Source organism: Monodelphis domestica, chromosome 8 (assembly GCF_027887165.1).
Source record: "Monodelphis domestica isolate mMonDom1 chromosome 8, mMonDom1.pri, whole genome shotgun sequence".
In the NCBI taxonomy this organism is placed as follows: Eukaryota; Metazoa; Chordata; class Mammalia; order Didelphimorphia; family Didelphidae; genus Monodelphis; species Monodelphis domestica.
Window position 1 is genome coordinate 45,156,882 of NC_077234.1, and position 27,448 is coordinate 45,184,329.

The 27,448-nt window shown below is 39.5% G+C and overlaps 1 long non-coding RNA gene across 2 annotated transcripts in view; it reads right to left on the minus strand.

Moving 5' to 3' along the window:
- Window positions 1–793: 793 nt before the first annotated feature.
- The window catches only part of LOC103096586 (uncharacterized), a 141,739-nt gene continuing 115,084 nt past the window's right edge, over window positions 794–27,448 (minus strand). The window contains exons 1-2 of one of the 2 annotated variants that reach the window (XR_008914014.1): window positions 6,298–6,630; window positions 794–1,192 (exon numbers count right to left, since the gene is read on the minus strand). This is a non-coding gene — a long non-coding RNA (uncharacterized LOC103096586). Of the gene's footprint in view, window positions 1,193–6,297; window positions 6,631–27,448 lie in introns of those variants that run through there. The other variant, XR_008914013.1, reaches the window with a different exon arrangement.

Consider the following 27,448-nt stretch of genomic DNA (forward strand, 5'->3'; position numbering starts at 1 on the left):
CTCTGTCTTTGAGAGTGACTAGAGATGAAAATATTAATCCCCATTTGCCAATCCAACAATGAGGCTCTCCAGACTGGGCTCAGCCCAGCAGCTACTTAGATGAGAAACAGAATCTTTTGTGGTCAACTCAGCAAAACTAGCCAGAACTTGAGCCCTGAGGACCAAGCCCTGAGAACTCAGTCACCTGCAGATCAGGGTGAAAGATCAGAAGAGGACCTTAAGGGAGGATTCTTTAGGACAAAAATGTGTTCCCTTGGCACTCAAGCTCTCCTTCTCCTCCTTCCACTAGATATCCAGAGTAAAAGTAAGAGATATCTACCAAAACTCAATAGACTCTCTGACCCTCTAGATCTCACAAAGGGCATCTTGTGGGCTCACATCCAGAACTCATAGGGAGTTAAGTTTAACCCTGATTCAGTGTTACAAATGAGAAAAGGCCCAAGAAAAGGAGTAATTTGTCCAATGTCATAAGTGACAAAACTAGGTTTTAAACCAAACTTCTATGACAAAATCCAACACTTTTCCTTCTCAATATTTGCCATTTTGTTACATTTCACAAGGCTCTTTAGAATCCTTAAAAAAAAAAATAAAGCATGGAGGGGCAGCTAGGTGGCACAGTAGATAAAATGCCAGGCTTGGAGTTCAAGAACCTAGGTTCAAATCTGGCCTCAGACACTTCCTAACTGTGTGATCCTGGGTAAGTCACTGAACCCTCTTTGCTTAGCCCTTGACCTTCTGTCTTAGAGTTTTTATTAAGACAGAAAGCAAAGATTTTGAAGGAGGAGGAAGAGGAGAAAGAAAACATGTATACACTTTATTTAATCAAAGTTAAGATCAGTAGAGTTATTGTGGGTCCAGTGGTAGATCACCGCAATAAAACAAATATCTCAAAAAAAGCAAGACACATGAATTTTTTGGTTGCTCAGTGCATATAAAAATTGTGTTCACACTCTACTATAGTCTGTTGAGTGTGCAATAGCATTATACCTAAAAAATGTTCATACCTTAATCTTAAGATACTTTATTGAAAAAATAAAAACATTTTACTGCTAAAAATGCGAAGCACCATCTGAGCCTTCAATAAGTTAGAATAATCTTTTTTGCTGGTGGAGGGTCTTGCTCCAGTGTTGATGAAGGTTGCTGACTGATCAGGGTGGCAACTGCTCAAGGCTGAGGTGGCTGAGGCAATTTCCTAAAACAAGAAAACAAAAACGTTTGACACTGATTTTGACTCTTCCTTTTACTTGAATACCAAGAGGCCCTTGTTGGGTTATCAATTGGCCTAATTTCAGTACTGTATGTCTCCGTGAATAAGGAAACTTAAGGACAGGGAGAAATACAGGAATGACCTGCCCATGGAGCAGTCAGAAGACACAAATTTGTCCGTTGAGTTCACTGTCTAATATGGATGCACTTCATGGGTGCCCCAAACAATTACAATAGTTCACATCGAAGATCACTATAGATCATAGATTACTTTAACAGATATGATAATAATGAAATACTATGAGAGTTGCCAAAATGTGACACAGAGACACACCACGAGCACATGCTGCTGAAAAAATGGAATTGATGAACTTGCTCAGAGCAGGGTTGCCACCAACCTTCAATTTGTAAAAATGTCCACAAAGGGCAATAAAGCTAAATGCAATAAAACAAAGTATGACTGAAACAATATTAATAACTAACATGTCTACAGCACGGACTGTGTGATCTTGGATAGATCACTTAAAGTCATAGAGTCTTGTTTTATTCATCTCAATTGTAAAATCTGATTATAAATACATATATATAAATCATTTTGCAAACATTAGCAAGCTTTATTAATCACCTTCTGCATGCCAGGCTCTATGCTAAAGACTAGAGATGCAAAAAAAAAAAGCACTATATAAATGTGAACTTTTATTCTTAGGTAATAACTGGGGATAGCAAGTGAGAAGAGAATCAAAAGTGATTAGAAACACAGTTTAAAATAAAATAAGAAAGTGCAAACAATTAAAACAATATCCCAATCCACCAAAATTTCTGGAACTTGCTCTCAATCTATGCCTTCCTCCAGCCTCACCAGGACCAACCCTATTGAGATGCTTCCCCTACACCAAGATCATTGTGCTGTTGTTCAAAGTCACTGATGAAAATAGAGGAATGGGCACTCTTTCAGGATATAGGGATGCTGGTCAAAAAAAAAAGTGGGGAGAAAGTTAACAAGATGGAGAAAGTTTAAAGAACTGTTTTGTTGAGCTAGGAAGAGTGATTGAAAGCCGAGGATATATTTAGCCAGAACAGGATCTTATCTGAGTACCTAGTTTCCATGGTGTCGATATTAGCTAAAATCCTAGTATCATAAAGGGAAATGTTTTCTTTTATTTTTCAAGTATGGCTGAGGGCCGATAGGATTGTAAGACTGTGCCAGCAAACAAAACAGAAGAATATTAGCTTTTGTGTGGGGATCCATGGATGGAGGCTTTCCCTCAAGCCCTAAGCAGAAAGCCCAGAGACTCAGACCACATTATCAGTTCTCTAGACTGTGAAAAGAGTTTAGGTGCACAAATAAATAAGAGATGCAAAAGGCCATATTTTGGTTCCTTCTTTCAGGACAATAACAATTCTGAGTCAGATGAAATTCTCATCTTGGCTATCATCATGAAGTGCTGGCTCCAGGTACTAGGCTAACTAACCATCTACCTCAAGTGTCCACTCAGGGAAGACTTGAAATCTAAGATGCTAACATAGACAACCACAAGAGGCACAAGAACGTCTGGGGAAATGTTAGCCAAAGAAATGGGCAATAAATAGCTTCTTGATGTCCAAAAACTAGGAGAGATCTGCAGTCAAAGGAGGGCTGTGGCATATGCCAGACATATGGCCATCAAACAATAAGCAAGTATTTATAGCTAGGTACTAGGATCACAAAGGCACAAAAAAGTTTCAGGTCCTTCCCTCGAAGAGCTTTTACATTCCACTGGCAAGTGACCTCTGAGTTGCAACCCCCTCATTTCTCCTGAGACCCAGATAAGTTGTGATCTCCCTATTCACACAAGTAATAAGCAGCAAATCCAGAATTTGGTCCCAAGCCCTCTGACTCCAAATCTAACACTCTTCTCAATGAATAGACTCCATTTATAAAATAGGGATAATGATATTTGTTTAACCCTCTATTTCTAGCCAAACCTGAGAGCATCCTTCTAACTGGAAGAGAGGAACACTGATACAAAGTGTTGTAAATATGTAACAGAGTTTGTGCCAGAGTTTGTGAAAAGGAGAGGAATTTTTTTCTTCAAGAAAGAAGACAAGGGAAGGAACACTTTATTAATGTGACAAGAACTAGAATATCAAGGAAATTAACAATTAATTATTAATTAAAAATTAAAAGAAAAAATGGGAAGGAAGATGACCTAGAGATCTCAAACAGTCCTAGAAAACAATAAACATCAAAACAATCTGGTATTGGCTTAGAAATAGATTGGTGAACCAATGGAATAGAGTTAAGTGAGGGTAAATGACCTCAGCAATCTCGTGTTTGATAAATCTGAAGATCCCAGCTTTGGGGATAAGAACTCACTATTTGACAAAAAGTGCTGGGAAAATTGGAAAACAGCATGGCAAAAAGTAGTTATAGATCATTATCTCACGCTCTATACCAAGATACAGTCAAAATTGGTATATGATGTAGATATAAAGGATGATATTATAAGTAAATTAGGGGAATGTAGAATAGTTTACCTGACAGGTCTATGGAGAAAAGAAGAATTTGTGACCAAACAAAAGATAGATAATATTATAAGATGTAAAATGAATCATTTTGGCCATATTAAATTTAAAGGCTTTTGTACAAACAAAATCAATGTAGCCAAGATTAGGAGAGAAACAGCAAACTAGAAAAAAAATTTTTTTTGTAATGAATTTATCTGATAAAGGGCTCATTTCTAAAATATACAGAGAACTAAGTCAAACTTCGAAGAATACAAGTCATTCTCCAATTTACAAAAGGTCAAAGGATATGAACAAGCAGTTTTCAGATGCAGAAATCAAAGCTAATGATAATCATATGAAAAAATGCTCTAAATCCCTCTTGATTAGAGAAATGCAAATTAAAATAACTCTGAGGTACCATTTCACACCTAACAGATTGGCCAAAATGACAATAAAGGAAAATGATAAATGTTAGAGGAGGGTGTAGTAAAATTGGGATATTAATTCTTCATTCATAGAATTGTAATCTGATCATTCTGGAGGGCAATTTGGAACTATGCCCAAAGGGCTATAAAACTGGGTATATCCTTTGATCCAGTAATACCACTACTAAAGGGGGGGAGGGGAAGCCCTACTTGTACAAAAATATTTATAGAAGCCCTTTGGGTGATGACCAAGAATTAGAAATTGAGGGAATGTCCATCAACTACAGAATGGCTGAGAAAATTATGGTATATGATGCTGATAGAATACTACTATGCTATAAGAAATTATGAACAGGATTATTTTAGAAAGAGCTGGAAAAACCCACATGAACTGATGCAGAGTGAAATAAACAAAACCAGAAGAGCATTGTACATAGTAACTTAACTACTTTCAGAAATACAATAATCTGGAACAATTCTGAAGGATTTATGAAAAAGAATTTTATCCACCTTCACAGAAAGAACTGTTGGAGCCAGAATGCAGGTCAAAGCATATGATTTTTCACTTGAGTTTATTTGGGTTTTTATTCTGGGGGTTTGATTTTATATGAGTATTCTCTTACAACAATGAACAATATGGAAATAGGTTTTGCATGATAATACAGGTACAATCCAGATCAAATTGCTTACCATCCCTGGAAAGGGAAAAAGAAGGGAGAGAGGAAGAGAAATGATATGGATCTTATAACTTCAGAAAATTTATGTGGAGGGGGCAGCTGAGTATCTCAGTGGTTTGAGAGCCAGACCTAGAGATGGAAGGTCCTAGGTTCAAATATGACCTCAGATACTTCCTAGCTGTGTAACCCTGGGCAAGTCACTTAACCTCCATTGCCTAGCTCTCACCACTTTTCTGCCTTGGAACCAATACATAGCATTGATTCTAAGGTAGAAGGTAAGGGTTTTAAAAAATGTATGCAGAAAATTGTTATTACATGTAAAATATATTTTAAAAAATAAATATTGTTGTCAAAAAAGTGACAGAAACTACACTAAGTATATTACAAATATTAAATTGCTTGATAACATGTGAAAAAAATGTGGCATTCCAGACTTTCTCCAGCATCAAATCTAAATATGTGAGGAGAGAGAGAGAAAGATTTTTTTAAACTGATCACCTGTAGCGGAAGCTGGCTCCTCTAGGTCCTTGATGTCCTGCTTGCCTTCATAAAGACTTAGAGGGATTTCCCCATAAGTGAGATTGGGTCTTCTCTCTATTCATTTTAACCATTTTTTTTAACCAATGGAAGACTGCATTCCTTTGGCATATTTCCTGATTTATTCTAATCTATATAGTTTCACCAATTTCTGTTTGCTATTGACTTAGGAAACTGGATTTACTTGCTATTCACTATTTGTGAAGATCTTCTGTGTATCTAGCATTTGGTGGGAAGGAATCAAACTGGCCATATTAACTAAGAGCTACTTCCTCTCCCCACATTTAAGGGTCAGTAACTCAGAAAGAAATTTTGTTTTAAATTTATGTTACCCTCAACCAGCAATATTTACAGAAAAAGATAGATGTAATTCTAGTCAATTACTCTACTATGTAGACATGAAAGACCACCTATTCAAAGGTGGGAAAAAATAATATTTTGCTAAGCATGTTAGCCCAAGAAAAACACTCAGCTGATGTCTTTCAGGAGCATAAGGACTCTTACATCTCTGTACAGAAGGGCTGTACTGGTAAATGTTTAACAACTAGGTCTCCCTGCTAATGTATGTGGCACAACATACTCTTAAACTGAATCTACTTTATTGACATTTTCTTCTTACATCTAGAAATCAACAAAAATAAATTCAAACCTTGATTTGTAGTTTGACCATTTCTGAGGTACAAATGCTCACAATGAACATTTAGCTCATTGATCAACACCAACATCAACACTGGTGGCAGGAGGAAGAGGAGAAAGAGAAGGAGGAAGAGGAGGAGGAGGAAAAGGAAGAAGAGGAGGAGGAACAGGAACAGGAGGAGGAAGAGGAAATTATTCTGTTTTAATGTTTGCAAAGCACTTCACAAACATCTCATTTAATCCTCACAAAAACATTATAAGGTAGATCCTATTATCTTTGCATTATAGATAAAGAAACTGAGGCAAAAAAAAAAGATTAAGTGACTTACTCAGGGATAGGATTTAAACTCAGGTCTTCATGTCTCCAAGTTCTTCATTTTACCTAGGAGCAAGAATTGGTACCTTTCCAAATAGAAACCTGAAATATGGTAGAAACTATTTCAGTCCTTTAAATAATTTCTTTAATTCAAATGTACATTTAGTAAGTGCTTACTATATACCAAGCACCATAGTAAACCCTGAAGATACAAAGAAATGCAATAAATAATCCCTGCCCTCCAGGGGCTCATAGTCTAATGGGGGAAACAGCATGAAAACAACTGGGCATAAACAAGTTAAATATGGGATAAATGGAAAATAATCACCAAGGGAAGACGTCAGAACTAAAGTGATGACTCTTCAATTTTATTAAAGGAAGGACAGGCTCTGATCCAACCTCTCCACAACTACAGATTTGTCCACACACAGTAACAAACATGGTTTGCCAGGATCAGAATTCCTCAGCTCTGCAGCCTATCTGATACTGAGCCCCTCTGGAAACAGCTGTGTTGGTCTTCTGACAACAGACTTCCAAGCCATCAACAATCTTGTATGCAAAGCTCTTCCAGCTGTGTAGTCATTCGTGTCCCACTAGTGGGACTTTGAAGGACCTAGAGTCACCATCAAATCATCCTAAGACGTCAGAGGAGGAGTTTTTACTTTAATTTCCATATTTTACATTAAAATGAAAGGATTAAAAGAGCTAAGCATACTTCATTTATGTTCATGTACTCCCAGCAAGAGAAAAAAGTGCTAGCCCCCAAAAGCTGGATAGTTGATAAACAGGACAGTCAATTTCAACAGAAATGAAACTGATTCCACAAATGTACTTAACAAAAGTGAAGCCTTCATAAATTCACAGAGAAAAATGTCACCCTGGGCCATGTTTTCAGACCTAAACTCTATTTTTGCCAATCCAAAATTTGAGAAAGAAAGAAAGAAAGAAAGAAAGAAAGAAAGAAAGAAAGAAAGAAAGAAAGAAAGAAAGAAAGAAAGAAAGAAAGAAAGAAAGAAAGAAAGAAAGAAAGAAAGAAAGAAAGAAAGAAAGAAAGAAAGAAAGAAAGAAAGAAAGAAAGAAAGAAAGAAAGGAAGGAAGGAAGGAAGGAAGGAAGGAAGGAAGGAAGGAAGGAAGGAAGGAAGGAAGGAAGGAAGGAAGGAAGGAAGGAAGGAAGGAAGGAGGGAAGGAGGGAAGGAGGGAAGGAGGGAAGGAGGGAAGGAGGGAAGGAGGGAAGGAGGGAAGGAGGGAAGGAGGGAAGGAGGGAAGGAGGGAAGGAGGGAAGGAGGGAAGGAAGGAAGGAAGGAAGGAAGGAAGGAAGGAAGGAAGGAAGGAAGGAAGGAAGGAAGGAAGGAAGGAAGGAAGGAAGGAAAGAAGGAAGAAAGAAAGAAAGAAAGAAAGAAAGAAAGAAAGAAAGAAAGAAAGAAAGAAAGAAAGAAAGAAAGAAAGAAAGAAAGAAAGAAAGAAAGAAAGAAAGAAAGAAAGAAAGAAAGAAAGAAAGAAAGAAAGAAAGAAAGAAAGAAAGAAAGAAAAATGCCTTATACGGTGCCATAGAACTTTTTATAAAGCCATGCACTTAGCAGGTGCTCAGTGAATGTAATTTGATGATAATTAAAGGGACTTTGTTATTTCCACTTTGGAAATTATACTTTCCAGTAGCAAAAACATCAGGATTTGACCCTAGGTTACAATTTAAAATCCAGTGATAATAGGTTTTGTACATGAGGGTGAAATGCGAGCAATCTACATCCCACTTATTAAATATGTTCACAGTTCCTGACTTTACACTACATTTAATACATATGCTGTAGGTAATGTCCAATGTTGGGTTGATGTTAAAGATTACCAAGAGGAGATGGCTAAATTCAGAGTAAACCAAGTTATCACAAAATGCTTAATTGACCAATGAAAGCACTTTTGATTTCATAATTTTTATCATTTCTGATTGACCTAGTTAATTAAACTATTCTTACCTAAGGGGAGTGGGCATAGCAGGAATGATTTTCTTGTTTTTCAGGTTAAAGCTAACATTATATAAACCCTTCCACATTAGCTCTAAGATATATAAGAATGCTTTCTCAAACTGTTAGGACATAATGTTTTCAGATTAATATTCATTTAACAAACATTTACTGAATCCCGAGTTTAATCCAGGCAATATTAATCTATTTTAACATATCAGCAAATCTAAAATGACTTTAGAGAAGGTAAGGTAATTTTAATTTTAAAGAACTAATGGAAAATGATACTTTAAAAGCTGCTCTCCTCAATCCACAGTGTGAAGATTAAATTTAACTCTCCTCTGATTGTGAAAATGAAATTAATTAACTCTCCCTTGATTCTGAAGATTAAATTGTAACCCCTGCCCATTTTTGGATTTAATCACCAAAAGTGTAAACATCCCATGTAAACATTTAGTGGGAGAGGTCTGTGACCCACGTGTGCAATAGTGGGTGACAAATCAGAATCGACTGACTGCCTCCTGGGTAGTCCTAAGCAAGGCTTTAGACTATGATTTGTCCATGTAAAAATCAGGGGAAGGCAAAGGAAGTGACACAAAAGAAAGTGTCTTTAAAAGGAATTACAACTTCCTGTGAGAATCAGTTCTTTATTCTTTGGAGTTAAGACTGTAGAAGAATCTGCTGACTGGACCCGAGACCCTTTTCCTGGTGAGGCTGTTCTTAAATCTCTTCCTTTGGACTGACACATGGTGAGTGAAAAGGCTGGCTCCTTTCCCTAGATTTTCTAAAGAGACTAGTCTCAAGAGAGACCTGCCTCTTGAGAGAGACTTCCCCAGGTCCTCCACTTTACCGAGGCCTCTCTGACTAAGGACTAATTCTCCCTGCCTGGGTTGAGCCAGGGGCCAGGAATAAATTACTTAGTGCTTAGGCTAGATATCTTACCCTATCCTCTCTCTGATTTTCTTACTTCACTCTTTCTATATTTTGTAAATAAATCTCTTTGGAATAAACTAAATTCCTGGCAACCCTCTTTTATTTTTTTTTAACCCTTACCTTCTGTCTTAGAATCAATACTGTGTATTGGTTCCAAGGCAGAAGAGTGATAAGAGCTAGGCAATGGGGGTTAAGTGACTTGCCCAGGGTCACACAGCTGGGAAGGGTCTGAGGCCAGATTTGAACCTAGGACCTCCCGTCTCTAGGACTGACTCTTAATCCAATGAGCCACTCAGCTGCCCCCATGGCAACCCTATTTTAAAGATAATCCAGTCCAACCTTTTTATATAATTAAACCCTTCCCCCCCCCTTACAACAGGCAAGTGAGCAGTCACTGAAATTAAGGTATCTCTTTCATACATTTCAGAAAAATTGCCTGTGTTTTCATTTTACAGAGAGACAGCTTTATATAGTATCAAAGAGTTTTGAACTTGGATTCAGGAAGATCTGGGTTCAAATTCCATCTCTGACATTGGTTAGCTTTGTAACCAAAAACAAGTTATTTCACTTCTAAGCATCAGTTTTGTTTTTTTTTTAATAATATCCATTGTAGCTATTTGAAGGAATATTGAAGGATCAAATGACTTAAGGTATAAAAAGCCTTCTATTAACTTCTATATTATTTTGGATCTAACAAAGATAATAAAGGTAAGATAACACAAGTGAGAAACCTAGGAAAATACCACATAGTAAAATGGAAAGGAGGGGCAACTAAGCAGCTCAGTGAATAGAGAGCCAGGCCTGTATATGAGAAGTTCTGGGTTCAAATCTAGACTCAGATATTTCCTAGCTATATGACCTTGGACAAGATACTTAACTCCAGTTGCCTAGCCCTTACTGCTCTTCTGCCTTGGAACTGTATAAATGGAGATTTTGAACCTTTGACTTCATACCCCAGAAGTCCTTAGTATTTTCCAAAATTCCCTATAATCTCTCCTGTGTCTCCACATTGGTGAGATAATGTTATTGGTATTTAAATGAATGTATGCTCCTCCCATGTGCTCTTGGACCTGCAACCAGGCTGAATTCAGGCAGTTCTTTTGCTTTAGTTATTATTAATAAAACTTTATAAAATATGATATTTAGTTATTGTATATTAATTTTAATCTTTACAGAACCAATACTTAGTATTGATTCCAAGATGGAAGGTAAGGTTTTGAAGATTTGTTGGTGTTGTTGCTTTTAAATGAAAAGGAGGAACTGAAAAACCATTCCATATTATGCCCTCATAAACTAGGTCAAAAGTAAGAATAACCAGGGTCCCAAACTCAATGGTATAAGACTCTCCTCTTTGTTTTCCATTTCTTCATGAGGGATAGATTTGGGAAAAGCTTCAAAGAAAAGAGATCTTGGGTCTTCTGACTTCTAACCTCTTAGAGAGAAGACTTGGTTTCAGATTCTCTTCAAGGAGGAACTGGTGTTCTCTATTATTTCCCCATTCCTACTTAGTACTTTGGGGAATTTCTCCTTGGGTGAGATCTGGGCACAGTCTCTCTCTGTTAAGATATCTTGCTTCTAGTGAGAGAGCTCATTCATTCTGTATATTGTCTGGTATATTCTCATCTATATGCCCTCTCTGATGTCTATACCATCTCAGCTTGGATATATGGGTTTGTTTGTCTTTATGAGTATTTTTTGGTAAATTTGTGTTTTATAATTTTTGGTAAAGATGTAATTTGTGTAATTGGCATTTGAAGGGAAAGGAGTCCAACTTTGGATATATAGGTCAGAGACGCACCTCCCCTGTTAAAGAATAACAATCAGGTGCTCAACTTGAGCTCAACCATTATTTCCCCCATGCCAGCAATATTTAGGGGAACAGTAAAGACATAATTGTTGTCCCCTTCTCTGATGAGAAAAGAATGACCACATTTGTGGCCCCAGTTGCCTGCTCTCCTCCTGGCAGGACTCAAAGTCTCCTTTGGGAAAAGGTGAGAGCAGAGGCGACTCTAAAGATACCTATTGATGCCTCCCCCCGAGCCACATCAATCCCGGGTGGACACTGGTAACCTACATGGACAACAAACTAGCTCTCACAACAAAGAAGAAAAAACTAAAAGCTATTTGCAAGGGAAAAGCAGTTGGAAATATTCTTTGGGAAAAAAAGTCAACCACACCTCTAGCCTTGGCACCTCAATATAGGAAAATGGCTGACTGATCCTCACCTGCCACCAAATTTTCAGGCAAGAATGGTTCCATTTTGAAGAGTCCTAGATCTGGAATTGGAGGCTGGGTTTGAATCTCACCTACAGACATAACTTCCCTGGGCCTCAATGTTCTCACCTACAAAAATTGGGGGATATTACTAAGTGAAACTTTGGGGTTTCCTTCTGCTCTAAATTCAAGACTAATTTTGTATCTATGTCCTATTTGCCTATCCACGGACACACCTCATCTCCCTGACTTGACTGTAAGCTCCTTCTAAGAGCAGATTGGTGCGCTTTTGCCCTTCTTCTCCCATTGTCTATCAGTGCATGGCACAGATTTAGATCTGGAAGCGACCTTCAGGGCCATAAAACCCAACCCCCTTCCCCTCCATTTTACAAGTGAGGGCTCTCCCCACTCTACCACACTGGCTCAGTAGGTGCTTAACAAATGCTTATTGACTGAGTGATTGATAGATGAATAAACATGACCATTTTCATTTTCCAGCTAAGGAAACTAGGTCAAAGAGATTCATTCTCACAAGTTTCCACAGCAAGGAAGAGCTCAGTTCAGCCCTGTTCCACGCTCATGGATTCATGGCACACAGAGGAGTAATTAAATAGACCCAAACTCTATTTCATCTTCCGGAGAAGAGGATGATAATGAACCCTTGTTGCAGAAGCCCCAAGGTATGAGCTTCAGTAATGGACCGGGTTTCGACGTGGCCTTTATTCCCCTCAGCCACCCCCCAGGTTAAAACCCTGGACCCCTTGGTAGAGCCCTTCCGCTACCACAGCGGCAGGAGAAAGCCGTGGCCAGGGGCGAGAGGCTGCATTTTTGCGACGCTGTAATCTTCTCTGGCTCTAACCAATTCTTTTCTAAAGCCTGACAGGGCTTAGTGAGTGGGCTAATCTATTTATAAACTTTGTCTTGGCATCCAAAGGCTCATATTGACAACGCAACTCTGATCCTGGACGGCCCTCAGCCCTGTGACCAGGCTGAGGGTCAAAACAGGGCACCCGCACTCTTCCCCCACCTCCTTTGCTTCTGGAAGAAGTGTTTTGAAAAAAGAAAGAAAAAAAGAAAAGGCAGCTTTGAGGAAGCCAGGGTCAGCTGGGTGCTAGCAAGGTAGGGTAAACTGCCCCGCGCCAGTTCCCAGGGGAGCCTTTGATGAGGATGGAGCCTCTCCATCCTCGGCTCCGGGCTGGGCGAAGTCATCCTAATTGGACACCACGTAGGTGTGCCAGGCTTTCTTGAGGAAAGAGGGGGAATTTTGCTTCTCTTCCGGAGCGAAATGTCCTAGCCCTGAAATATGCTAATGCTCCCATTAGATAACAATTGCCTAGAGGAAGGGATGAAAGGCTGAAAGAAAAAGGGGGAATGGAGTCTCCAGCGAATTTTTCTCTACTTTCCTCCTGGGAGTTATTTACTGATCTTTTCCGGGGTGGGCAGGCACCCAAGGCTCGGACAGGGTTTTTTTCTACCCTTCTCTCGAAGCTTTGTCTCATGCACTATGACAAGGCACAAAAGAGCCATATTAGAAGCAAAAAGTATTTCCTAGAGGAAGTCTTTATCTCTCCGGGATAATTTCCATAATCGTTTCCATATTCAGTGGTCCATGTATATGTATGTTCATTTGCATAATTTATGCAGTTTGTTCAAAGGTATTTAAACTTAATAAAATAATTATCTTTTTCATTTGTCATTTATTGATTTAGTCTCCATATTCCACCTCCCAAGCTTCCTGGCCTTAGAACCTGCTAGTGGCAGAAATGCCTGGGAGCCAAAGACCCAGAGATGAAGTATACAGAACATGGGATGTGTGTGTGTGTGTGTGTGTCTTTGTGTGTGTGTGTGTGTGTGTGAGAGACAGACAGACAGACAGACAGACAGACAGACAGACAGACAGACACAAAGACCCAGACACAGAGAGGAGAAGGGAGAGACAGAGTTAGAGACAAAGAGAGAAGAGATTCATTCAGAGACACAGAGAGAAGACAGTGAGACAGGAGTGGGGAGGAGACATGGGGGCAGGGGGAGAGGAAGAAGAGGGGAGGGAGAAGAAAGAGAGAGAAGACAAAGGCACTCAGAGACACACACAGAGATTTTTGATAAATAAATAATTTTAATAAATAAAAATACTTAATGTATTTGTGATGTGCCAGGCACAACTAGAAGTAAGCAAGATAGATCCTGTTCATTCTAATGGAGGAAGACAATTCAAAGGTACTAGAAAAGGGGTAGGGAGTTCCAATGAGGGACCATGGTAGGCACCCAGGCAAGAATGTTTCATGTGGAGGCAGGGGCAAGGTGAGACCCAATATCATCTATCTGAGCCAAGGGACACAGGGCTGCAGTACAGGTTTCCAATGAGGTGGAGATAGATGGAGAGTAGAACCATGGCCAGGAGATGGCTAGGAAACCAGCAAAGGACTTTAAAGAACATCCCATTCCACAGATGAGGAAATGGAGCCCCAAGGAGGTGAGGTGATTTGGCCACATCAGAAGTATTGTATTCAGTATGGTAAAATTATATTTGGGGCATTAGGAAGTACAATAATACACTGAGAAGAGGAAAAAGAGAGTGAGGAAAGGAAGAGGAGGCTAGAAAGGGAGAGGTAGAAAGGAAGGGGAGGCGAAAAGAAGGGAGGAAAGTAGAAAGGTGAGAAGGGAAGGGAGAGGAGGGGAGGAGTCTCCCCCCACACACACTAGTGGTCCTAAAGCAAAGACTGAGAAACCACTGAACACGTATGTTATAGAAGTGTATTGAGATAGGGGGCAGCTGGGTAGCTCAGTGGATTGAGAGCCAGTCCTAGAGATGGGAGGTCCTAGGTTCAAATCTGGCCTCAGACACTTCCCAGTGTCTAGGGCTAGGCAATTAGGGTTAAGTGACTTGCCCAGAGTCACACAGCTAGGAAGATTGTCCTATTTAGAGACAGCTTGGGTTAAACACTCTCTGGAATTGCTTTCAGTTCTGAGATTTTTTTCATTTTGGTATCTGTGTATCTCAATTTAATTCAAATCAACCCAAATTTTTAAGGAGCTGCCATACTTTGCTGAGCATTATAAATACAAAGAAGAAAACAGTCCTTGTCCACAAGAAGTTAATATTCTACTGAAGAGGTTAAAGAGACAAAAGCAGATACCTGGAAAGACTATGCAGAGTAATTCAAAATAAGTTCAAAAGGAAGCAAGTGGAGATTGGCACAAGCTTTGGTAAGAGCTACCCTGGATAGGTTATTGGAAGCTGGAGATTCAAGGAGTTGGAGTGGGGGAGGGAGGGCATTCTGGGACCCAAGGATGGACCTGGCCAAAGGTTCAGCTGCAGACAATGAGATGTCATGAATAGGAGTAGCTGACTGGCCTGTTTGACTGAACAGTGAGTAAATTAAAGAAGAATAACATAAATAAGGTCAGCTAGGTAGTACAGGGGATAGAGTACTAACCCTGGAGTCAGGAAGACTTAAATTCAAATCCGACCTCAAACTCTAACTGTAGAACTTTGGGCAAGTCACTTAACTCAGTGATTCATGTTCGTTCTGGAATATTACTGTGCTATAAGAAAAGATAAGTAGGATGATTTCAGGAAAAGCTGGAAAGATCTACATGAACTGATGCAGAGTGAAATAAGTAGCACAGGGGGAACATTATACACAGTAACAACAATACTGTGTGATTATCAACAATAAAAGACAACTACTCTCAGCAATACAATGATCCAGGACAGTTCTGAAGGACTTATGACAAAGAATGCTGTCCACCTCCAGGGAAAGAACTGTTAGAGTCCAATGCTGATCAAAGTCTACTATCTTTCATGTTAGTTAATTTATTTATGGTTTCATTTGGTGGGGGGTGGATTATATGAGCATGCTCTTACAACAATGACCAAATGGAAGAAAAAAAGAGTGGACACAACTGAATTAACTGAAAAACAAAAACACAAAATAAGGCTGGGTGAGTATTTTGCATTTTATCCTAGGGATAATAGGGAGCTAGGAAAGATTTTTTCAATCATTCGTATCAGAAAGGCTTTAGGTTTTTACTACCAAATGGCTTCAGTTGTATTAACTGGAGTGGAGAGCATAGTCTAAGGTCAAGAACACCTAAACTCAACTGTTAAACCAAGGAAGTGATCTAGTATTCAGATAAGGTTACAAGAAGAGAGCTGGAAATAAGGAGATCAAGAAACTCTAACAAACAAGAAATGAACTTCAGAACACAGATGGTGGGTCAGGTTTCTGAGCCAAGGTCAGAACCCCAGATCTAAGTCCTGAAGGCAGAGAAAGTAGAGATACATCATGATGAAGTTGAAGAATTCCCAGAGGGGCCATCCATGTCTGCCTGCTTTGCTCTGGCTTGCAAAAGAAACCCCAGCTAGCTCACTTCCGTACTCCATAGGCAACTGGCAAAGTCCTTAGCCCTGAACCCTCACTACCAAACAGGACAAAATTATATTTGAGGGCAAATTCATTTCAACCCAAGTTTCTTGACTTTAAAACCAAACCTCTGTTCCAAATTGCCTCTTAGTGATGATCCTCAAGATAATAAAAGCAGATGAACAGAAACCATGATTATATACCCATGTCTTTACCACTAACTTCTCTCTCTCTCTCTCTCTCTCTTTCTCTCTCTCTCTTTCTCTCTCACTCTCGATCTTGCTCTCATCTCTCTCCCTTGCCCATTTTTTTTTAATATAACACTCTTATTTTGTTAAAAGGCAAGCTTATGATCATCCTAGTGCAAACATCAACAACATGAAAATGGGTTTTGGTCAAGGACACATGTAAAACCCAATGGAATTTCACATCAGCTACGGGAATCGGTGGCAGGGAGAGGAGGGAAAGAATATAATTCTTGTAACCAAGGAATAATGTTCTAAATTGACGAAATAAAATTTTCACAAAAAAAAAAAGACAAACTGAGTTCATTAAAAAAAAAATTTCATTCTGCACACTGCATATCTTACTTAGGTCATAGTGTATAATGATAATTAGTCAGGGGACCAGGTATGTCTAGGACACCAAGGGCACCAGGCAAGAAAAACCCCATATGGACAAGAGGTAAGGGGCATACTTAGAGAATGGACAGGAATTTGAAAATCTGTCAGTCAACAAGCATGTATTACTGTCCCAATAGAGAGGATGACGAGTAGAGTAGGAGATTGGTAAGATGATTTAAGGAAAATACTACATTTTCCATCAAGGGTTTCTGCCTTAAGTCTCTTGAAGACAATAAGTCATCCAGGGAGTGGAAAGACCAACTCAGAGGAGAGCAGTGTATCTCCATTAGAGGCTTACAAGGTTTACATTGGGCGTCCAGAAGCTTGTGCAGGGAAATTGAACAAATTCCATTATTTTCATCATAACAAAAGAAACTAGTCCTCATCCTCAGATTCAAGCATGGTAAAATATTCATCGTGGAGAGTTTTAAGAAAGTAGAGGCCTCTCCCTGGGGATATCTCATGGTGCTGGAGTCTTGCCTCCTGTACGGTTTCTTCCCTCTCACTTCCTTCCTCATTAGGTTGGCATTGGGATAAAAGAGCAGAATGGGTCAGGAGGTCCTGTTCCAAGTAATTAGAGAGTTGCTTCTTTTATCTAAATGCACCTTGTTAAAGTATATCAGTGTCAGCCAGGTTAATTGGAACTTTAATGCATAATTAATGTTAATTTATGGCCCTTTTTGTTCCAGGATGCTCCTGCAGACCTTAAAGTCAGGATACAGTTCTCTTGTTATTAATTATATACAGAAAACCAATATCCCTCTTGAGAGGAGACCTATGTCATCTACTATAGCTTATAAAAGATCCAATGTTTTCATTCTAGGCTCTTGTAATGCTTAACTGAAATGCCTGTTTCATCAATGCTTTGCATTTCACTTAAAATGAATTGTCACTTAGCCTCCCTAGACCTCAGTCTCCCCATCTGCAAAATGAGGAGCTTGAACCAGATGACGTTTGAGTTCTTTTCCAATTTTGGATCTATAATCTTCTGATCCTATTAGTCAAGGTTGATATAGGTACCTGCCAAATCACAGCTATCCTGCACAAAATAAATAATGTATTATAAATTCACTATAAATAATAATTGGTTATTCCTGCCTCAAACTAACACTAATCCAAAAAGTCATAGAATTACAAATTGACCTTGGAGAGTACCAAAAAACTGAGGAATTTTTAAAGTGGTCAAAAACTTAAGAGCCAATCTGAAAAAAAAAAAACAAAAAACAGGATCCTTGAGAGCCAGGAGTATCTATGTATTTTTTGTCCTTGTATCCTCAACTTGTGGCACAGTGCTGGCACAAGATGGACATTTAATGAGGGCTTGCTGCCCAAAGATAAGGATTAAAACCATAGAATACTGAGTTGAAAGGAACATGAAAAAGTATCATCCAGTTCATCCCTTCCATTTTACAGATGAAATACAAAAGGAAAGTAATTTGCCAAAGGTCACAGAGCTAACTAGTAGCAGAGATGGGATGGGACCCTGAATTATTGGACTCCAGGTTCAGTAATCTCACCACCATTACTATATAGTACACAGAAAAACAAAAACACTTTAAAGGCTATAGAGAGGGTTTCATTTGGGTTGGGTTGATTCCATTTGATTTTGGTTTCCATGGCAGCTGTACAACTCATGGTTTTCAGGTTTAGAGGTAAGGAGATTAATGGGGGATCCCAAAACCCAGCAGAAGGAATGGGATTGGGGCAACTAGCTGGCTCAGTGGATAGAGATCGAGGCCTGAAAATAGGAAGTCCTAGGTTCAAATCTTGCCTAAGACACTTCCTAGCTGTGCCAGCCTGGGCAAGTCCTTAACCCCTTAATCCTAACCATTTCCACCCTTACCAATAAACAGTTTTGATTTTAATATGGAAGATAAGGGTTTGGAAAAAAAAAAAGAACTGCCTTCTCTTTCCCTCAAAGAATGGGAAATAAAACAAAAACAACTTTAAAAGTTCAGGCTAAATTAAACTTTAGGTATGTGCAAACTCTCCAAGCAAGGCAAATTCATTGACTCTCCAAAGCCCAATACCTGGAAAGGAAGACAGAGATGTCTCCGATAAGACTGGTTCATTTCAGTCCTTTGGTTTCTAGTAGTTAAAAACAAAGTCAAAATTTATCAACATCAATGACCAGGAGATTCCCTGACCTCTGGCACTAGACCTCGTCCATGCTTCCCCCCATCCCTACTTTTCATCATGTCAAGTCAAACTGATCAATGTCATCATGGAGACCAGATGTGCCATAATGTGATAACACAGCAGGAGTCTATCACAGTGGAACATGATGCAACATGATGTGTCAAGTTTCTTTTGAACTTTTCTGGGATCCAATAACAGACAAAAGAAGGTCATTATAATTATCCAATGATTAATTAATTAGATAGTTAATTGCCAGTTAGATGAAGCCAAAGACAATGTGGGACCTTGCATGTATCTCTAGGATATAAGTGAAAACGTGAATTTTTTGTTATCTAAGTAAATGAAAAGGAACAAAGGCTTGGGATTTAGACTATTCTTCTTTCATTCAGTGAGTTTTTAAGAGGTACCAAATAAAAGCAAAAGATACTTCTCTGCCCTCAAGGGGCTTAACAGCTCAGGAGACTTGACATGTGCCACAAACATTGAATTCTGAGTAAACTTTGTTGACTTAATAATCATAGATGACATTTGTCTAGATAGTAATAAAGCATTTTTCACACTTTATCTTATTCAAACCTCACAATACTGGGTGAGGATAGTATTGGAAGTGCATATTGTAAGTGGTATTCTTCCCCTTTTACAGATAAAGAAAAAGAGAGGCAAAGTGATTTACCTGTGATCTCTCATCAGGAAATGCTGAAGGAAAAATTTGGACACAGGTCTCTTGACTCTTGAAGGATTTCTTAGTATCTACTATAATAAGTGCCATTAGAGAGTCAATTCAAAGAAGCTTTGTTTCTCACTGTGTTACCTTGAGCAAGTCACTTCTTCACCAAGCCTCAGTTTCCTTGTGTACAAAATTAAGGAGTTTTCACTAGATGATTTCTGTGATCCCTTCCATCTTCCAGTATTTATGCTTAATGACTTGTCAGGTCCTGGGATGACTATCAACAAATTCTAGTCTTCTATATAGGGGTGGTAATTAATTAAATACATCTAATATTCAATCAGTACATTGACTAACACAGATCACAACCCCTATAGAATTAGGTAGGCATTCTTCAGAAATCACTTCGACCAATGTTTAGATAGTACCAGCTAATTCATTCCTGATCCTAACTTCAAGAATTAGAAGATTTCTCAGCAGCACAAACAACCCAGGATAAGAGCAGGAGGGCAAACCACTTACCCAAAAGTACAGCAGGGGATAGAGGCTGGCCAGGGCCAGGCCCCAAAGTTTTGATTAAATCTAGAGATCCCCAATAAGGAATAACTACAATGGCAATCAGTGACTCAAAAAAATATTTCTACAAATATCTAGAAGAAATGAAGAGATTAAAAATGAAATAAAATGTATTAGTATATATTAAGGTCAGCAACCTGCCACTCACACAACCCAACTTTGTGACCCTAAGCAAGTAAACTTCTTAGGATCTTAAACAACTTTGTAAGATTATTAAGTTGGAAAGGAAGGAAGAAAGGAAGGAAGGAAGGAAGGAAGGAAGGAAGGAAGGAAGGAAGGAAGGAAGGAAGGAAGGAAGGAAGGAAGGAAGGAAGGAAGGAAGGAAGGAAGGAAGGAAGGAAGGAAGGAAGGGAGGGAGGAAGGGAGGAAGGGAGGAAGGAGGGAAGGAGGGAAGGAGGGAAGGAGGGAAGGAGGGAAGGAGGGAAAGAAGGGAAAGAAAGAAAGAAAGAAAGAAAGAAAGAAAGAAAGAAAGAAAGAAAGAAAGAAAGAAAGAAAGAAAGAAAGAAAGAAAGAAAGAAAGAAAGAAAGAAAGAAAGAAAGAAGAAGGAAGGAAGGAAGGAAGGAAGGAAGGAAGGAAGGAAGGAAGGAAGGAAGGAAGGAAGGAAGGAAGGAAGGAAGGAAGGAAGGAAGGAAGGAAGAAAGAAAGAAAGAAAGAAAGAAAGAAAGAAAGAAAGAAAGAAAGAAAGAAAGAAAGAAAGAAAGAAAGAAAGAAAGAAAGAAAGAAAGAAAGAAAGAAAGAAAGAAAGAGAGAAAGAAAGAGAGAGAGAAAGAGAGAGAGAAAGAGAGAGAGAAAGAGAGAGAGAAAGAGAGAGAGAAAGAAAGAAAGAAAGAAAGAAAGAAAGAAAGAAAGAAAGAAAGAAAGAAAGAAAGAAAGAAAGAAAGAAAGAAAGAAAGAAAGAAAGAAAGAAAGAAAGAAGATCCCGTGATTTGCCTAGGCTCACACAGCCAATAAGTGCCAGTGAAGACTTCATTTAAAGCTATTATCCCCATTTTATAGATGAGGACAGAGTCCTAGAATGATTTTCCTAAAGCTAATTCTGATCACAGCACCCTTTCCACATGCACATACTTGAGTAAAATCCAGTGGTACCCTGTTTCTTCTAAGATCCAATATAAAGTCCTCTCTATGGTATGACAAGTTCTTAATGGCCTGGCTCCTTCCTACCTTTCCAGTCTCCTTATACTTCTCACCCCATTCCATGTACTCTTTTTATTTATTTAATTAATTAATTATTTTTTTTTATTTTTGGCAATGGGGTTAAGTGACTTGCCCAGAGTCACATACCTAGGAAGTGTCAGAGTTCAAATTTGCATCCAGGACCTCCCATTTCTAGACTTGGTTCTCATTCCACTGAGCCACCTAGCTTCCTCCTTGCACATAGTCTTTATTCTGTCTCCCCTTCCTTGCCTTTGCACGAGCTATCTCTCATGCCTAACATGCTTTCTCTCCTAACCTTCTCCAAATTTTCCCTATATTCCTCCATAACATCCTTAAATCTGTAGCTTTATTCTTAAGCAGCTAGTATGTTTTTTAAAACCAATAGCTTTCTGAGAGGCAGCTTCGCAGAGTGAAGAGGGCAGTGGTCTCCTCATCTCCATACCCAAAACCAGGACTACTTTATTGCCAGAATCACATCTAGGATCTCAGTTCCCCATTAATGCTCATTCTAACTTTTGAAGCATGAAATCTTGTTTACCAGAAATTTCACTAAAAATGAGTGCCAGAAGCTGAGACTCGCCACGTCGGACGGATCTCTGAGTGAGACTATCTAACCTAAACTAGAGCTATACTCTGACAGGCAGCACCAGGCCCGACCTGAGATCAGGAAGACCCAAGTTTAAATCGTGTCTCAGGGGCAGCTGGGTGGTTCAGTAAATAGAGAGTTAGGTCTGGAGATGGGAAGTCCTAAGTTAAAATCTGACCTCATGGGGACAGCTGGGTAGCTCAGTGAATTGAGAGCCAGGCTTAGAGACAGGAGGTCCTAGGTTCAAATCTGGCCTCAGACACTTCCCAGCTGTGTGACCCTGGGCAAGTCCCTTAACCTCTATTGGCTAGCCCTTACTGCTCTTCTACCTTGGAACCAATACACAGTATTGATTCCAAGACGGAAGGTAAGGATTTTCAGACACATCCTAGTTGGGTGATGCTGGGCAAATCATTTAACTCCCATTGCCTAGTCTTTACTGCTCTCCTGCCTTGCAATCAATACTTAGTATCAATTCTAAAACAGAAGGTAAGAGTTTAAAAAAATTTTTGTCTCAGACACTGTGTGATATTGAGCAAGTCACTTAATCCCCGTGTGCCTCAGTTTCCTCATATTAAAATGGGAATAATAATAGCACCTATCTCCCAGGATGTTATAAGGAGATATATGTATGTTTAATAATATGTATTATATTATGTATGTTATTATATATGTCACACATAATATTATAAATATTATTAAGATTCCCCTAAGCAACCCTGCCTGGGCATCAAGCCTTGTGTAAGGATGTTGAGTGCAAGGGAAGCCATCACCTTCCCTAGTATCACCTTCCACTCTGGGGTGGCTTTAATTGTTAGAAAGAAAGGATCAAAGTCAGTGCATCATAGTCTAAAACAAGATATGTCCTCCTTCCACAGAAGATATGGATGTCACAGTCCTCACTTCTCAAGCTGAACGTCCCACCCGCCAAGTCATAGCATCTGAGATCAGGTCAGCTTTTTCCCAACCGAATTCAATTCAACAACCATGAAATTAAGCCACTGCTGTCCACACAGCATTGTGTTAGACATGAAACTACCAAAATCAAAATTAAAGAGAGCCTTCCCTCAGGGAACTTCCATTCTCTAGGGAGATACATACAATGCGAATGCAAGGGAATAAATACAAAATCATTTCCAGAAGTAAGTTCTGCTAGCTGGGTAGATCAGAAAAGGGACTCATATAGCAGATAACAGCTAAGGTGTGTTTTGAGGGAGGAAGGAAGATGAAGGGGGAAGCCAGGGTGCCTTTTAGCCATTTGGCCCAAGGGCTACAGGTGGGAGATAGTCTACAACATACAGTTAGGCAAGAGCTAGCAAGCCAGTATGACTGTAGTGTACAATCTGATTGGAATGATCTTGTTTAAATCTTGCAGCAGAGCCCCAAAGAATAGGTGTGAGAAGACCCCTTCTTTGCAAAGGTTGGGAAATATGAGTGTTTTTTCAATTCATTTTTCAATTTTTTTCAATTCAATTCAATGCCAGGCTTGTTTTGTTGAACTGGGATTTTCCCCTTTTTTTATTTATTTATTGTTATAAGGTATGGTTCTTTTGAAGAAAAGAGAATATCTTGGGAAATTAAGGTAATACAAGAATGAAAGATACCAATGATATCTTTTTTTTTTTGTCCAGGAGTAATCTCTTAGGAGCCATTTTAGTTTCTCCAACATGTTCTTCAATACAGGGAATGTTTATGAAAAGAGGAATCTGTCTTCCATTCTCCTCTCTCTTTTTTCTTCTCTGTCTCTCTTCCATCTCTCTCTCTGTCTCTCTGTCTCTCTCTCTCTCTGTGTCTCTCTCTGTCTTTCTCTGCCTCTCTTCCATCTCTCTCTCTATCTCTCTCTGTCTCTCTGTATCTCTCTCTGTGTCTCTCTCTGTCTCTTTCTCTCTCTGTCTCTGTCTCTCTCTCTCTCTCTCTCTCTCTCTCTCTCTCTCTGTGTCTCTCTGTCTCTCTTCTGTCTCTCTCTGTCTCTATCTCTCTCTCTCAGACTCACAGGAATTCCATTATCTGTCTGCTATTTCTGAACCCCCCCCCCCTGACTCCCACCCAATGGTCCCAACATTTTGTGGTTTCAGCAGCAACCAGGTGGAATACCAAAGAGGATTATGTCTTCAAATTTGGAATGAGATATGTGCAGACAACCTCTTAAAGAGGAGGACCCTGTTTCTCAGCAAGTCTTAGTAATAGAATAAGTGAACAAAAAACCCAAACAAATTAGCCACCAGAAATAGCCACCTCTGCTTGGAAGTGCTGAGTTGGCGGATGTTGTCAGATCCTTTCAAAACCAACTAGTCACTCTTTGGCTGTCAGATTTCTCAGATTCAGAAAGAGAATCAGAATCATTAGAATTTGTGCAAGTCATTTTGTGCGTTTTTAAATTTCTGCATACTGAAAGAAATCACTCCTTTTCACACTTTCACCATTCCAGTCAAACTGGCCTGCTAACTGACATTAACAGATATTGAGTTCCATTTCCCACCTCCATGCTTTTGCAGAGGTGACCTAGGTCATAGAATCTCCACCTCCAAAGGTTCTACCTTCTGTCATAATCGACCTTTCTTGGCACTCTCTCCCTCTTGAAATTACTATCCGTTACTTTGCAGTTTACTACATACATATGTTATCCCAGCAGGAGAGTCAAAATGCTTTAAGGACAAGAACTATATTCTTTCTGTCAGGCAGTCAACAAGCATTTATTAAATGTCTATTATATGCCAGGTAAATTGCTAAGCCCTGGGGAGACCAAAAAAGCTCCCTCCTCACCCCCACCCCCAAAAGTCTCTGTTCTCAAGGAGTCTCACAGTCTATAGGAAGAGACACTACACAAACATGGAGATAATCGCAGAAGGAAAGCCCTAAGTTTAAGAAGGACTGGCTGAGAAAGGTTTCTTATAGAAGGTCAGTTGGTAAACTAGCATTTATGAAGCTAAACATGGTAGACCAAAAAGAAAGGCAAAAATCAGTCAATATTCCTAGAGTCCAACACACTGCCTGGCATGTAGTAGGCATTCTTAAGTGCTTATAGATTGTAAAGCTAAAAAAAGAGCATTTTGCATTATGGGAAATGGGGGAAAGGTACATATTTGTAATAAATAAGGGTAAAATTACTCTATGAAGTTGTGAAAATTACTACTTTATGAAAATATAATAAATGTCACTTGAAACTTGTGACTATTGACTTCTAGAAAGTAATCATTATATCTATTTTAGAATTGAATTTCATGTTTAAAAAAATAGGAGGAAAGTTAGGTACCACAGTGGATAGAGTGTGGAGCCTAGAGTTGGGAGGATCTGGGTTCAAATTTAGCTTCAGATACTTCCTCACCATGTGACTGGGGAGAAGTCACTTAGCCCAGCTGTCTAGCCCTTGCTACTCTCTTTTGTCTTAGAATTTATACTAAAAAGGGAGAATGAGAGAGAGAGAAAGAGAGGGGAGAAAAGGAAGAAGAAGGAGGAGGAGGAGAAGGAGGAGGAGAAGGAGGAGGAGGAGGAGGAGAAGGAGAAGAAGGAGAAGAAGAAGAAGAAGAAGGAGAAGGAGAAGGAGAAGGAGAAGAAGAAGAAGAAGAAGAAGAAGAAGAAGAAGAAGAAGAAGAAGAAGAAGAAGAAGAAGAAGAAGAAGAAGAAGAAGAAGAAGAAGAAGAAGAAGAAGAAGAAGAAGAAGAAGAAGAAGAAGAAGAAGAAGAAGAAGAAGAAGAAGAAGAAGAAGAAGAAGAAGAAGAAGAAGAAGAAGAAATGATCAATTCAAAGCAGGAAGGGTCCTTATTTTACAGTTTGGAAATTTAAGGCCCAGAGAGGTAAAGACATGCCCAAAGTGACATAAATACGTGAACACAGGAAGAATTTGAACCTAGGTCTTCTGACTGTGATTTCAAAGATCTTCCCCAAAGTACAGTTGTACATTTGGCATAATACTTTTGTTTTCATTCATCAGACAAACATTACCTAGAAAATAACTTTTACATTTTCCCTTATGTCTGGAAGAGCATCCCCCTATTCACCACTATCCCTTGAGAGTTCCCAGTTGATTTTAAATCCCAAATCCAGTGCTACCTTTTCAGCTCCCGCTCTCTCCAGTTATTAATAGTCTCTTCCTTGTGAAATGCCTCTCTACGTGGCTGGCATTATTTAGTCTTGTATATATGTTTCATCCCCTCAGGAGTACAATCTCTGAGAGAAGAGATGGTTTGGTTTTGGTCTCATATCCTGAGGGCACTGTGCCTGACACATAGTAGGCGATTAACAAATGTTTCCTGAATTTTCAGGGGTTTTATATAAAAACTAGTCTAATTCTGGAATAATGGAAGAGGGTGAAGCAGAGGTCACTACAATGTCAACGTGGCAGTCTCCCCAGAAAACTGTTCCAATTGCATCTGCTGAAAAAGGGCTCTTCCATGGAGCAATTGATCAAGAATATTAAGTGCCTACCATATGCCAGGCCGTGTGCTAAGCGCTTTACAAATATTATCCCATTTAATCCCCACAAGGACCCTAGGACATGGGCACCAAGATCTGAGGATCTTCTTTGAATAAATTCCCTTAACAACTGAACATCTTTCCACCCTACTAGCTGCCCTTCTTCTATAAATATTTCTCTGGCTCTCCGAGGCTCAGAACCCCATCCATCACTGCCATTTTCTTTTAGCAATACATGACAGACTTCAATCATGGGCCAAACTTAACTGACTAATCAGGGCCCCAAGAGGTGAGAAAACATTTCAAAAGTGTTTCCTGCTCTCAGTAGCCCCAAAATAAACTTAAACAGAATGGGGAGGGGGGTGTTTATCTCTTCTCCTTCCCCCTGCAATAACAAATCACCAGCAGGAGCCCCAGGTACCAAGTCTACCCATCCATTGGTGCAGAACCTTTCTGGTTGTTAAATAACTTTTGCTTTCACCTTAGGAACACTCAAATCATCAGACTCAGCCTGCCAGACAATATGGCCTGTTGCTCCCATGGGTTTTGAATGGCCCCTTTTAAATCGACTGTACAGTCACAAACCAATTAGACCTTTCAGTTCTCCTAGGCAAGCCTCTGGTCAACGTCCTTACCTGTGGTAATGTGTTTACACCTCCCAGTGGGCTCTGATAGCCCAGAAGTGCAGCAGGCCTCAGAAGCTACAGCAGCCTGAACTAAAAGAGGTCAGTCAACACACAGGGCTTCATTTACCCGAGATTGCTGACCCTTTGATCTTCAAAGTCCTTTTTCTTTTGTCTGGGAAGGTGAGGGTGGCCTCTTTGATGGTTTCATTTAGGAAGACTGAAATATAAATCAGGACTCCAGCATCATACATATTTTAACTTCATAAAAGCACTGTAAACACTCAAAGAACCGAAGGGACTGAGAAGCTGGCCCCACTATGTTTATTTTATCAGTAGACTTGTAGATCAGTGCAGTTTGGGAAGACGTAAGAATGCTCTTTGGAGAACGTCTGGGCACAAATGTCGATTTGGGACCAGACAGGAATAGAAAGATTATATTTCTGGTATTATCCAAACTGAGCTACTTGAGGTTTCCCCAGGATATTATATTCCATCTCCCCACCACTCCATAGTGTTCCCCCAAGCCCAGAATGTTCTTCCTCCTCAACTCAGCCTTTTAGAATCCTTAGCTTCCCAGCTTCCTTCAGATGCCCTCTCCTTCATGCATTACCTAATCCAGATGTCCATATGCTTCCTTTCTGTTGTTATGCAGTTATCTCTGTCAGGACCAACTCTTTGTGGTCCCATTTGGGGTTCTCTTAGCAGAGATCCTGGAGTGGTTTGCCCTTCCATTCTCCTTCCTCCTTACAGAGGAGGAAACAGAGGCAAGCAGGGTAAAGTGACTTATCTATAGTCATTCAACTAGTAAATAATTGTCTGAGCTGAGATTTGAACTCAGACGATGAGTCTTCTTAACCCCAGGCCTGGTGCTTTATCCACTAAGCCACCTAACTGTCCCAGGAA